The sequence below is a fragment of the Zootoca vivipara genome, chromosome 14 (assembly GCF_965207765.1).
Source record: "Zootoca vivipara chromosome 14, rZooViv2.hap1.1, whole genome shotgun sequence".
Classification (NCBI taxonomy): domain Eukaryota; kingdom Metazoa; phylum Chordata; class Lepidosauria; order Squamata; family Lacertidae; genus Zootoca; species Zootoca vivipara.
The window spans coordinates 22,533,570-22,546,448 of record NC_142597.1 but is presented as its reverse complement, the minus strand read 5'-3'; the positions used below and the strand labels follow the sequence as shown (position 1 = coordinate 22,546,448).

General features: G+C 43.6%; 1 protein-coding gene across 4 annotated transcripts in view; it reads right to left on the bottom strand.

The window, feature by feature from the left end:
- POU2F3 (POU class 2 homeobox 3) overlaps nt 1-12,879 on the bottom strand; it is a 94,999-nt gene that overhangs the window by 31,305 nt on the left and 50,815 nt on the right. The window contains exon 1 of one of the 4 annotated variants that reach the window (XM_088658119.1): nt 5,009-7,007. The exons of the other annotated variants lie outside the window; for them this stretch is intronic. The gene's annotated coding sequence lies outside the window, so the exon portion shown is untranslated. Of the gene's footprint in view, nt 1-5,008; nt 7,008-12,879 lie in introns of those variants that run through there. 4 annotated transcript variants of the gene reach the window in all.

Sequence of the window (12,879 nt, the reverse complement as noted above, 5' to 3'; positions counted from 1 at the left end):
GGATTGAGCTTCAGTTTGTTGACTCTTATCCAGTCCATCACTAAGACAAGACCATGGCCCAGCACATCCACCCCCACACTTGTAAAGGAGAAGTAGAGCCGTGTGTCATCAGCATATTGCTGGCAATGCACCCCAAAACTCCAGATAACCCTACTCAATGGTTTCATGTAGATGCTAAACAGCACAGAGGTTAAAACTGAACTCTGAGGAACCCCACGTTGAAAGCTCCGCAATTGTCCGCTGCAGCGACAGCCAATCGAGAACAGCCCTTGCTGTAGCAACCAATCACCCACCTGATTGCCAATGACAATCTCCTGCTTGCGGCAGCAACCAATGACCCGTCCCCACACTGCATTACCCGTGTATAAGACGACCCCCAATTTTAAACATACCGTGTTTCTCTGAAAATAAGCCATACCCCTGAAAATAAGCCATGGTGATAGGCAGTTTAACCTTGTAGGTTTAACTGTACCATACTTAATAAAAAAAATAAGACATCCCCTGAAAATAAGCCAATAAATATAAGACGGTGTCTTATTTTTGGAGAAACATGGTATTTTTAAAATAAAAAATCCTCGTTTTATACACGGGAAAATATGGTACTTCTTTTGGTTGGATGGCCGTCTGTCATGGATGCTTCAGTTGAGATTCTTGCATTGCAGGGGGTTGGACCAGGTGAACCTTGGGGGCCCCTTCCAACTCTATGATTCTATCATTTTATCTGTCCTGAATTTCCCAACATTCAGCTTCATTGGATGTAAGCAAGTTCAAGTGTTATGAGGCAGGAGATTCCACCCTCTCTACCCACTTTCTCAATGGCACAGATAATTTTATAAACTTCTATCATGTCACATGTTAGTCGCCTTTTCTCTAATTTAAAAAGCCTCAAATGCTGACACTTTCCCTCAAATTGTTCCATCTGCTCGATGATTTCAGTCGCCCCTTTCTGACCCTTTCCCAACTCTACAAGATCCTTTTTTTTTGAGCAGAGGAAGCAACCAGATCTGTATACAGTATTCCTTATGCAGTGAGAAATCTGTTAATCTCTCAGGTGCTGTGCAAGACTCTTCGTCGCTCCCAAGTCAGGTTGCATGAAATTGCAGCCTTAATATCTGTAAGCCTGTAACCAGTCTACGGCAGTTATTTCCACCCGGGCTGTTCTGTGTCGATTCCCCCCACCTGCAACCTGCTCTAGCCTTAGGGCTCCCTTACCAGAAACGGCCTGGCAAGGGTTCAAGGCTGGCCCGCTGTGCCAACTGGCAGAGGGACCCTGCACGTGAATGGGCTGGCACACACCATGACGAGCTTTTCAATCAATATAGCTGACACAGAGAGCTCTGCTCCCAGAAGTGCATTTTGGGTGAGGAGGGATCGGCAACTTAGTTGGCCCTTTTGAAAATGCGCCAAAAACCACCCAAGTGTTTGACTGCCAAAGCTGAGTCAAACTGAACTTGGTTGGCAGTGTTGGGAGTAAAACAACAGTTACTATGAGTTACTTGAACGTGGGGGGGGGGGGCATGATTGGCAGAAAGGAAGCCTAATCACCCCTCACTGAATCTTTCTCCTTTAGTAAGTATTTGTTGGTACAACGTTTCACCTCCTCTCAGGCTTTACTTTTTTCCTGCCTCTTCTCCAGTTTAGTTAGTTCAAGCCAGTTACAGCTGCAAGCTAGCATATGCCTCCAAGTGCCCCCATTTCCCAGGGACAGTTCCAGGTTTACAGAAGCTGTCCCAGTTTCTGATTTAATCCCGAATGTCCCGCTTTCCCTTAGGACGTCCCTATTTGCAGGTGAAACTCGGAAACTTAGAATATCGTCGAAAAGTGCATTTATTTCAGTAATGCAACTTATTCTTATTTATTTTTCTTCTAATTTTTACGAATGCTTTCTTTTGGAAATTCCACAGTAATAAAACAAATAGTTACAATAATACAAAAATAAACATCGCTTTTACATTTCATTAATTACATTCCATTTATGATTGACCCGCCTAACGACAAATAATTATAATTGCAACAAATAAAGGCTTGACACATCTTGCTTTGCATGTCATGCATCTATCTCATATATTGGTTTCACCTTTTAAGTTGCATTACTGAAATAAATGCACTTTTTGACAATATTCTAATTTTCCAAGTTTCACCTGTACATTGGAGAAATTTTGGAGGGTATCAACCCCCAAGCCAAGGAGATAGGTAACCTTAAGAAGGCATCTGAAGGCAGCAGCAGCAGCAGCAGCAGCAGCAGCAGCAGCAGCAGAAGAAGAAGAAGAGTAGTTTGGATTTGATATCCCGCTTTATGACTACCCGCAGGGGTCTCAAAGCGGCTAACATTCTCCTTTCCCTTCCTCCCCCACAACAAACACTCTGTGAGGTGAGGCAGCTGCATGTGGAGGAGCAGAGACGCGAACCTGGTTCACCAGATTACGAGTCTACCACTCTTAACCACTGCACCACACTGGCTCGCAGCCTTGTATAGGGAAGTTTTAAATATTTAATGTTTTATTATGGTTTTCTATATGTTGGAAGTCACCCAGAGTGGCTGGGGCAACCCAGTTAGATGGGTGGGGTATAATTTTTTTTTAATAAAAAAAAATATTATCATGGAATAAGATGTCCCTATTTTCATCAGAGAAATGTTGGAGGGAATGTGTACCAGTGCCACACAAAGGACACAGGGGCATGTACCTGGAAGGGCCATAGCTCAGTGGCAAAGCATCTGCTTTGCATGCAGAAGGTTCTGAGTTCAAAACCCAGCATCTCCAGGCAGGTCTGGAAAGGTCTCCTGCCTAAAACCCTGGAGAAATGCTGCCTGCCAGTGTGGACAACACTGAACGAGACAAACTGGTATCAAGGCAGTATCAAGGTATCAAGGTGATGAAGAAAAGGGAAAAGGCAAAAACATAAACAGGAAAGTTCCCAGTAGATTTTGAGCAGTTGTCAGGGTTTGGATGGAGGCTTAGAGGAGGAAAGAAAAGAAACACCCCAAAAGGTATTTCTCAGAGGATTTGCACAACGAACATCAGAGCCCAGGCATCCTACCAGGTTTCCCTCCGTCTTTGATGATTATACTGACTAATCATCGTTTACTCACCTGGCAAGAGAACAGAGTGAAACTGGAACCGCAAACGGTTTGCCCAAAGCAAAAAAATAAAAATTAAAACAACAACAACACGACAGTACAGTTTCACAAGCCGCAGATCAGCACCCCAACCCGGTTTGCTTTTGTCCACTTGTGATTGCTACATTTTTTTGGGGGGGGGATTTTAAAAATGTGCCCTGAGCCCATCATTCCTTCCCACATTCACCACATTTGTTTTTCAAAAAACTTTGATTTCCCCCCCACCATAGAACAGTTAAGGCAAGAATAGCATATTTTGAGTGAACTGAACAATGGGAAGGCAACAAGAAGAACGAATGGATCAACTCGAAAAGTCCATCATCTAAGCAAAGATTTGTTGTCTTACTAATTCCAGAATTTTCACAGTCTCATGCAAGCCATGTTGTTAGTATCTTGGACATTTTATAGAAGGGAAATGTAAAATGTCCAAGAAATTAGCAACATGGTGGTTTTAGTAAGTAGAACGAAGAAAAGGAAATGGTGGGTTTTACTGAAGGTCCATCATTTAATCCATCATTTTTATTTTTACAGCCACCAGTGGAAAATGCATGCTTATTATCTCTTATTGCCCCCAGCAGCTGGTCTTCGGAGGTAGATTTCATACGAACATGGAGGTTCCATTTAGCTGTCAGCTATTAATAAAATTATGCTCCTGAAAGTTGTCTAACGCCCTTTTAAAAAGCCACCCAGGTTGTAAAAGGATTTTATTTTAGTTTGCATACACTCCCGACAAATCTTAATGAAATAAATCATGAAGGGTTTGGATTGCTTGGTGAGTTAATATATTTACATTAGGCATACTGCAAACATTGTTGGCTACAATCGGATTAAAACGAGATGCGTTCCACCTCTTGAGAATATTTTGGGCTCCTCTAATGCGCGATTTCTCCAGGTAAACCAATGTTCTGATCTAGAGCCAAATTTCAAAGTATTTTAGTTTTCATCTGAAAAGGCAGATTATAGTTTGTGGAAACTTTCCCTGTGGTGTCAGGCAATATATTCAATTTAAGCTCTTGTCAAGTTACAAACTTTTGGCCAAAACAAATAAAAGGGAAAGAATGAAAGAGGCAGAAAGTAAGTAGGAATTAACAAATTGGATGTGTGTAAGAGAGAACAGATAATGATTGACAGTTACATGCTGTCCTTGAAACATTGGATAGGCTTCAGTTAATTGACACATAAAGAAAAGAAGCAACATTGCACTGTTCTCTGTAAAGTTAGTTCAGAGCCACAAAGGAACATTGAGGATGAAAACCCTGGAAGGAGTCTCTGAATATCACCTTTTACCTGAAAAACATACATATGTAACTTTGCTTTCCCATCTTGTATTGTTTTAAAATCTTTGATAGCCACCTTGGAACAGGTGGAAATGTCGGGCTTCTAGGCACCTAGTTTTTGCTGATTCCCACTTTCTCATTTTCAATTTAGTTCTCTGCATGTTGCAGAAATTTGTGATATTTTTTTTTAAAAGGGAGAAATTCAACAGCTTTTTAGTGCAATTTCCTCCTAATTAATACATTTTTATTTGCAAAAGAAGATACATAAATTTATATTTAAAAAGCATCTTAATGCCCAAGGGTAAAAGATTATAAAACACAGAAAGGGAAAGTGCACCAAGTCACCTCTCCTTTTTGCAGTGGATGTGAGAGTCTTCAGAGAGAACTACAACACCAACCCACAAGACTGAGAATATTTCCCCCTTATTCTGCAGTCAAAGCAAGGGTGCCATTGCAAACCCTTCTCCTGAGTGCTTTGTTGTTGTGCATTTCAAAGGATAAGTCATGATCCTTTGTCCACCACCCTCTTTCCCTAGTCACCAACAATCTGGACCGGGTTTCAAATGGCAATTAGGACCCCCCAGCAGTCTAAGGAAAAGCAAAAAGGTTATACCTTTCACCCCTTTGTCCCTTCTGAGCTCAAAGCCAAACTCAGAAAAGCGTGGCAGGCCCTCCTTCGTAGCCACTGCTCCTGAAGATCCAAAAGAACACCCAAAGCTTCATGTGTTTCTTGTCTAAAGCCAACTCTCCAGGGCAAATCCAAACCAGTCACCAGGTGTAGGGAGAAGAATGTCGGCTACTGGGATGATACCCTCGGTTGCCCATGAACAGAACGGTCCCAGTCGGCACCGGGTGCAGAAGAAACGCAAGTTATTTCCAAACTGAGATCAATTTTTTAGCGGCTGCCAAAACAGAAGTGTTTGGAAGCGGTCCAAGCCAAAAGGGGTGTGTCCCTTGCAACCTAGCTATGAGCATCATGAGAACTTGAGGTAGGGTTGGTATTGCAAGCTGGTTGCCAGTTTGGGCTGTTTCATTTCGTTTCAGCTTAGCATCACCCTCCCTTGTTCTCAGAATTTTCATGATAAACTGGCAGGCTTAAAATAGCAAAACAGAGCCCACCAACCTGAGAAAGAGATCCTCAGCTGCACTAAGGGATGGACAGATCCTGCCAGTTTCAGCTTCTTATTTTCCCAACAATTGATTTCAGATCTCCGCATTCCTGCAGCATTCTGAAGTTTTTCATTTTATTGTCATGAAAAGTTCTCTGTTTTTTAGTGCTAAAAACACCTTTCGACATGCAGTTATGTAGTAATGTCATAATTTCTCCAACTAGAATGCATTTTCCATATGCGATTTCCACCAACATATGCTCTTTTTATGCATCCTTTCCCCTAATGTGGATTTTTTTCATACCCATTGGTTGGAGAACTGCACTGCAAAATTTGGAAAAGTGTGAATTTTAGAGGATAGCTGTGTTTCAGTTTGCATACACATTTGAGAATTTGCTAAAAAAAAATTAAAATGCAAACATCATGGAAAACACCACCACCCATTCCTAGTTGCTGCTGGTTTCTCGAGGTTTTCTCCTGTCTTCCTTCCAAGTCTTGCTGATCGCTGCCAGTTATTATCAATGAGAAATGCAACCAAACCACAAAAGGCTGGATCCAGAGCTGATCTTCCCACCCCTTCTCAATATTCAAATTGCCTATGCAGATCTAGAAGAAAATCCATATGCAGATTACTGAAACAAAGCTCCAGATCTTGTTAAGCTTCCTGGGGCTTTGTCTGACTTAACACCAAAGTCAAATAAACCAAGGTGAACAGGAACAGGAGAAGGTACGATTCTACAGTGCCAATCTCACACGGCAGTATTTTCTGCAAGAGGATAAGTCTGTTGCTAACAGGGCCACTGCTTCCTGTCCTGGAAAAGGCTCTTTTGCCTTTAACATCCGAATGTATTCAATGCAGTGCTAAGTGCAATAATTTACACACAAGGGAACACCCCTCCCTCCATCACCTCTTCCTACTCTGCACCCCCAACACTCATGGGAATATTTGGGAAGGGGCAGTGAGGTGCATGTATGGAGGAAAGATCCATTGTGCAAGTTACAGAGTTGTGGTTTTAAGAATATCTGCTTGGCGTGTAGCAAAACTTTGGCTCATGTTTCCCCATCTCAGAGGGGTTGGTTTTAGGTGAACTAAGCCAGAAGCATCTACCGGAGTTTGTTACCCGCATAGGAAAGCAAAATTTGCACTTTGCAAGCTCATCACTCAAGTTGTGCTCATTAACCACAGAAAATATTATGAAAATTTGGGTGGCTATTAAGCTAATTGCCTCTCTTTTCATTTCCCTTTCCATAAAAAACTTTCACAGTTGCTTGATGTCGGCTAATCTGTTTGGGAATCTTTGACTCGGGTGTTAATTGTTGTTAATTTTTCCCCTTTCTTGTTTCATTGCACACTGGATAACCCTTCATCTTAGATTCTGTAAACCGATAGGATGTCATCTGCCGGTTACCTTGGGCTAAGCTGTTTCCTAAAAAGAAGCTCTCAGAAATGAGAAAGGACGAAGCAGTAAGATATTTTTCAAATTTCAGAATCCACCCCCACCCACCCACTTACAATCTTGCCAAAGGCTGGCATTACTATATAATGATGTGCATTCAAGATTGCCTCTGTTCATCTGCTAAGCTGCCTCCTGCCTGTATATTCTGGTAGGCCATAGGTTTTCAACCTTTTTGAGTCCCTGGCTCCTTAACCAACTGCATTCTTTCCGTGGCACCCCTGTGTGGCTCAGGAGCCCAGTGATTTCACCCCTTGCCTGCAGAACTAGCAGCCTCTCACCCTTTTTTGAACACCCTCCCTTGTGGAGAGTCACCTCAGCCTCCTCTCCTTGGGAGCCGCTGCCGCCACCCCAGTCTCTGAGCTGCCGTCCCCCTGCCCCAAAGAGTGGTACATCTTCACATTGCTCCACAGGGGCCTGGGAAGAGGATGCCCCCAGCCTTAGTGGCCCAACGGAGACTGGCCAAAGGTGAACGTGAGGCCAGCTCCTTAACTTGGCGGAAAGGCTCCCCTTCAGCACTGGGCAGTCTGCTCCCAGGCAAGCTTTGCACACAACAAGCACAAGAAAAGCTAGTGCAGCACCTGCCTGCCTGGCCTCCTACTTACCTGTCCATTCCCAACAGGAAGGGTTGGTGGACTGGCTGGCTGGGCTCCCTCGCCCGCTTGCTTGCTTGCTTGCTTGCTTACTCCAAGCCTGCCTCAACTCTTGCCAACCAGCACCCTCTAACCAGCCCCAGAGGTACCATTCGCCCGGGGAGCTTGTAGCCAGGGCTGTTGCAACAAACAGTTGTGCAAGCCATTGGGAGGCAGAGACACGAGAGGGCATCAAAGCAGGGAGGGAAGGAAAGAGGGACAGAGGCCAGTGTTGCCCACGACACCCCTCACCACCATTCAAGGCATCCCAGGGTGCCATGGCACACTGGTTAAAAACCCTTATGGTAGGCCTTTACTGTGATTCCTTTTTTTGTCATTTCCCCCTTTTAACTAGACACCTCCGTTTAGACTGGAGAACATTGTCAGGACTGGAGTCCTTGGTTGCAAATCAATATGCAAAGCAACTTTAAAACGATAACTTTGTAAAAAGAATATCCCAGCCTTTGTAGTCAATAGATTCACCCCCACTGACAAACTGGAGACATGCAGATCTATAAATCATTTAAAAGGAAGCAATATGTGCAGGTGCAGGAAGCAAAGATTTTCCAAAGCCAGATGGGTTATAACAAGTTGGTCTTACGGAGTGGCAGATCAGAAACACAGAGTACAGCCGTGTGAGAGATTCCAGGGGTTACAGGATTCATGTTTTCCTTTGGAAATGAAGCACAGCAGAGACTGTGGTGTCTTTATGATACACAGAAATACAACCTTAACTCTGGAGGAGTTCAGAGCATTGTAGTACACAAAGCAGGTTCTGTCTCTCTTGTGGCTGCAATGTTGGACGCAACACTGCCAGCCCCCATGGTGCCCATGCTCTGGCCCTCCTTTTTCCATCCTGCAAACAACTTGCCAAATGCAACCAACTCTCCTTCAACTTGCATCACCACCTACTCCAATCCTGCCCCTCCCTCCTGCAATTCTATCTTTTGTCTCCTGCTATCCTGTCTTCGTTTGCTTAAAGACCTACATTGGCTCCCAGTATGTTTCTGAGCACAATTCAAAGTGTTGGTGCTGACCTTTAAAGCCCTAAACGGCCTCGGTCCAGTATATCTGAAGGAGTGTCTCCACCTCCATCTTTCTGCCCGGACACTGAGGTCCAGTGCCGAGGGCCTTCTGGCGGTTCCCTCGCTGCAAGAAGCTAAGTTACAGGGAACCAGGCAGAGGGCCTTCTTGGTAGTGGCACCCGCCCTGTGGAACGCCCCCCCACTAGATGTCAAAGAGAAAAACAACTACCAGACTTTTAGAAGACATCTGAAGGCATCCCTGTTTAAGGAAGCTTTTAATGTTTAATATATCATTGTATTTTAATATTTTGTTGGAAGCTGCCCAGAGTGGCTGGGGAAACCCAGCCAGATGGGCGGGGTAATAATAATAATAATAATAATAATAATAATAATAATAATAATGACTCAGCCATTCATGCTGGCTTGGACATGGAAATACCGGTTTGGCCTATATTGTACCATAGTGTCTGGCATCCAGTAATTAGAAGGGGGATTCCAGGCACCCCACGAATTCATAACAATATTGTCTTAGACATGCATTGTTTTGTTTTTACTTGGAGGAAGATTTTTATATAAAGGCGCATCCAAAAATGTGCTCCTCCTTTCTAGCCCCCTCATCCTGTTTCTAAGTACAGAGCTAGTATGGTACAGCAGTTAGACCAGTACTTGGAAGAACCAGGTTCAAATTCACTCCCCGCAGCTGAGAAACTAACTGGGTGTGTCACTAATGCAGAAAACTGGCAGAATGGGCTTGTAATGCTTCAGAGTGCATATTTTCGGATGCCAAAAACTCATTGCCTGTAGAAAATCAGCCCAATGAGTATGCCGGGTATGCTGCTGGGATAAAACCTAGAATCATAGAAGCATAGAACTGTACAGTTAAAAGGGACCCAAAGGCTAATCTCGTTCGACCCCACTGCAATGCAAGGATCACAGCTAATCACAACCTTTCTTTTTGTTGTGCTGGATTTCTGCTTGCAGGGAGCTCTTTTTTGTGTGGATTCAAATCTGGAACCCACCATCTGCATCTGAAAGCAGCGCCGCCAGTTTGTCAGTTTCATCCCCAATATTATTCTCCTGCATGTACGCAGACCCAAAAGCACCTGTTAAAAGATCTGACTTTGGGATCTATAACCCAACAGGTGACATGGTCTTTGTGGGAAATGAATGGGCAACAGCAGATCACATGTTTGGTTGCTCTGCAGAAGCCTAATCCAGTTTCCGAGGTCACCCTGGCACACAATCGGTGGGTATCTCGTTTCAAGGCTAATGAGAAAAAAACACCCCACTAAACAAAAACAAAAACAAAACAAAACTTGAACAACAAATGGTGGGTGATGGAAAATGATCAAAGCTCACTTGCATAACCCGTTTGGAGAAGGTGTTTCATAAACATTTCACAAGACAGGAGAGTGATGAAGAAGGAACATCTCCCAACCTGCCTGCAATTACTCGCTCCAGCTTTTCCCTTACCTATAAGGGCAAAGGAAAGACTAGGAGGACTACTACGTCTAATAATGATCACGAGAAGAAGAAAAAACAACCCTCTGTTTTGTAACTGATCTATAAACTTTTGGCACAAAGCTGCTTCATGAAGACATCCTGCAGACACAGGCAGCTGTGCTGAGGCTGAGCCGCACGAGGAACGAGATGAATGAATAACATCACATCAGCAAGGCTCCGGTGGGAGGGACAGAGATGCGGGCGGAGATATTCAGATGCCTCTGGCCCTGTCAAACCAACTCAAATGTCTCACTTACAAGTCCTTCTCATAAACAGGAGGCCGGCTCCTCTTGCCTAACATCTCGAGGTCTGATGAAATTCTCCCAAAAAGTTCTTGGAAATGGCAACGGCTATTTTGTGGCATCCCTCCACCCCACACCCTTAGGCTGTTTGCTGGAGAGCTCCCACACTCCACTTGTGGGATCTGGGCCACGCGGCACCCATTCTCCTGCACACTCAGCATTCCCTCCTTGCTACTTCAGAGGCTGCATGCCTCTCAATGTTGGTTGCTGGGCATCACAAGTGGGGAGAGGGCTGTTGGGCTCACCTCTCGCTTGTGGGCTTCCCAGGAGAGGTCTCTTGTTAGCCACTTTGAGAGCAGGATGCTGGACTAGATTTTCCCTAATATACTGTACACATTTTGGGTCAGGTAATTTCCCTTTAATAGAATTCGTTTTGCACGTTCTTTTCATGACTTATATGCAATTTTGTGCACATTTTACCCTAGTATATGCATTTTTGTACACATTACTAGGGCTGATCCAGCAGCCAGGTGCTTCTTTTTCCAATTCTCATTCAAAATGCCGAGGTAAACCAGAGAAGAAGTTGCGCTTCTGATCAGCTTGCACATTCCAGAAATTCATGCACAAGCAGAAAGCAAACACTTTTGGGGTAAGGGGTTTGTTGACAGAGGGGGAAAAATACCTTGAGATGACTCATGCTAGCCACTGAAATCACATGCCATTAAAAAAAACAACCCACTTCTGGGTCAATGGGAAATTCAGTCTTACGCCCACATATGGGAACTGACCAGGCAGAGCAAGTGAGCATGATTATTAGCATCCAGCAAATATCTGATATGCTGGTTCAGCAGCAGATTAATAACAAAGAACTAGATAAGGATGATTTGGCAACTGATAGGCCCTCAAACTAGGGACAGCAGGTGGCGCTGTGGGTTAAACCACAGAGCCTAGGGCGTGCCGATCAGAAGGTCGGCGGTTCGAATCCCCGTGACAGGGTGAGCTCCCGTTGCTCGGTCCCAGCTCCTGCCAACCTAGCAGTTTGAAAGCACATCAAAGTGCGGGAAGGTAAACGGCGTTTCCGTGCACTGCTCTGGTTCGCCAGAAGTGGCTTTGTCATGCTGGCCACATGACCTGGAAGCTGTAAGCCAGCTCCCTCGGCCAATAACGCAAGATGAGCACAGCAACCCCAGACTGGGCCTAATGGTCAGGGGTCCCTTTAGACCAGGCACCCCCAAACTGCGGCCCTCCAGATGTTTTGGCCTACAACTCCCATGATCCCTAGCTAACAGGACCAGTGGTCAGGGATGATGGGAATTGTAGTCCAAAACATCTGGAGGGCCGAAGTTTGGGGATGCCTGCTTTAGACCCTCAAACTATCCCTACCCAGGGCTAAGGATGTGTGACTCAGTAAATTTCGGCTTCTCTGAATTTTTCACTGTCGTATGGTATACCTGTAGCAGCAAAACCAAGACGACTTCATCTGTCCCACCTGTAATATAGAACATGTACTTCCTGTATCAGTCACTATAGCCATAGCAGGTGCTGTAACTCTCCAACAGTTTGACTTTATCCCTGAAGACGCACTCTTCCACTGTTTCCCAAAACAGACGAATACCAACAGCAGTCTAAAGTTCAGTTCTCCACATTTCTACATCAGTTCTCAATTTTATTTTATTTCTTAAAAAACTACAACCGTTTGTCTTGAAAATCCATCAGTGTTTTAGTGCAAATTGCTCCAAGTATACATATGCTTTTATGCAATTTTCCCTAATAGACACATTTTTTTTGGTACCGTACAGTATTTCCCCCCCCCTAATATAATTTTGAAGACTTGTATGGATTTTTCTGCACACTTTACCTTGCTATATGCATTTTTGTACATATCTCTAGCTGGAGAACAGCATCGCAAAACTCAGAGAAGTATAAGTTTTGAAGGATGGCTGTGTTTCGTTTTGCATGCTGCTTTTGCAAAGTGCGGATGAGGGAAGTTCCCCTTTAAATCTGAACCAAACCTCTCCTGATTTTTTCACTTGATTGACTTCTTACTATTTCTGTTAATTTCGTCTTTATAAATTATATGAAGAAGGTAGGTTCCCCAAATTACAATTGGCTTAGTCGAGATTAAAAACTCCACAGGTAAACAAATTGTCTCTCCACAAAGTTTAAAATGATTACAGACAACCAAAGATATAAGATTATCAGTATTTTTTCTTCTCTTTTTTCTTTTCCTTTTGATATTTTTATTTTTTCTCTTTTTTCTTCCCTCCTCCCTACTTTTTATTTTTTGTATTTTTGCATTTTTCTTTTTATTATTCATTTTTTTGCTACGTTAGTTAAGGTAATTTGTATTATTGGTATAACTCTATTCTCTTTTTTTTGTATGTATGTAATATCAATATTGCAAATAAAATTTCAAAAATAAAAATAAAAAATTGAATTAATTCATCTCCTCTGTCCCTAGCCTGCACTCTGTGCAACAGCCTCAATAAATCTAGATCCTTCATGGACACAGCACAGAT